Raw genomic sequence first — 1743 nt, forward strand, 5'->3', positions numbered from 1 at the left:
TGCCAAGGGATTTTTCCTTTCAACGCTGTGGCTCTGAGTTTTACATCACAAATACAATGCCTGGCTCTATTTATAGGCCCAAAGCTATTGGACACTTCATAAGCCAGTTTCTTTAGAACATTTTTACACTGACAGGTTGTTATCTGTCCTTGGGAACCTGTTTTAACTAGTGAAATATTTTAGGTCTTACACATGAATAACAATATATTACATTTGTAAAACATCAGTCTCAGCACCATCGCTTAGTAAACAATCTGAATATATTGCTTTACCTCAGTACAGCTAAAGCAATATACCTTCTAAAGTCTGTTTCTATTGAGGTACCATGACTGGAAGGAAAGTCAGGGTTGGAGAAGGACAAAGAGACCCGTGCCAATGTCCAGTAATAGGCTGGGCTTTTTTTCCCTCCCATAGTCATGATTACTCAGGGCTCCTCCATGGAGACAGCAGGTAGTGGTAACAGTCTGGCCAGAGGGAAGTGGCAGGTCCAGGGCCCTTTAGTCCTACTGGACCACCTGGGAAGCTGAATCTGAGCTCTGGGGCCTCCACCTCAGAGTGCAGTCTCACTTTTAGTGGCTGTCTTGGCAGTCAGAGCATGGCTTGTGGGTCTCTTAAGGTAGTCCCTCTTATGGTGGCCTGGCTTTTGACAGCAGTAGCAGATGAACGTCATCATCGTTGAGCTCTTCTTGGAGCCAAGAGAATCCAACTTAGGGTCTATTTTGAGGCCACAATAATCGCAGCCATTTTTGTTCTCTTTGTTTTCTCTCCCTGGTTTTCTCCCAGTTTCAATTATAGGACATTTACTTCACAGTTGATACTTTCCTCTTTATTTTATTTAAATGGCTCTTTTTAACATGTAAAAATCAAATGTCTTCTGGTGCCTGACAAAGCACACTCTAAAGGAGTACAAGACTTTGACTGTGAGATAACCTGGAATTCAATAGAAATTACCTTTCTGGGTGTCCCCACCTTTTCTAATTGATTCCTCCACCCAGGCATCCCTGAGTAGCCCTCTCCAGAGCAGGTGGCTGCTCCTGTTGGAGAGAAGGGAGACAAGATCCCACCAGCCTATCCACCCTCGAACTGGCGCATGATTCCTATCTCCTGAAACATCTCACAAACCCTTTACTCACTCTTACTACTTGTAAGTTATAATTGGTCTGGTGACCTGAATGTCTACAGAAGGAAGCATTAACTGTGGCATAAAATGTCAGTTAGAAGTGAGCACTTCTCAGGTTACAAAGATCACTTTAGAGATAGATAGAACCATTGACTGGAGAGATTTGGCCCCGTGCACTGAACCAATATCCAGACATTTGATTTTCATCTGATCACCTAGGTAAACATTTCTAGCAACTGAACAAAATTTAACCTTGAAGCTCACAGGTGAAACTTATTTATCATCTAGCAATCACATTTTACACGTTGGTAAAGACAATATAGCTGGCAAAAATCTTACTCTTAGTTAATACATAGAACACAGATGTAAACTTCCCCTGATAACCAATATTGTAAACTGTCTCAGCCTTATTTCTCAAACAGTGACCCATTAACTTGTTCTACTGAAAAGCTCAGGTAGAAGTTTTACTTTGCTAGCAGAGAGAAAGTACAATAGGTAACTGGAGATGTTTCAGTGGTCAAGAGCCAGTTTCCACCAAGGAACCTTCAGGTTTGGCACCTTCTCCCCTCAGGCATTCTTGGTTTCTTTTGGCCCACAAAACCAGAGATGTCTCCAGAAAGGAA

This window comes from Octodon degus, unplaced genomic scaffold, assembly GCF_000260255.1.
Source record: "Octodon degus isolate 3935 unplaced genomic scaffold, OctDeg1.0 scaffold00027, whole genome shotgun sequence".
In the NCBI taxonomy this organism is placed as follows: Eukaryota; Metazoa; Chordata; class Mammalia; order Rodentia; family Octodontidae; genus Octodon; species Octodon degus.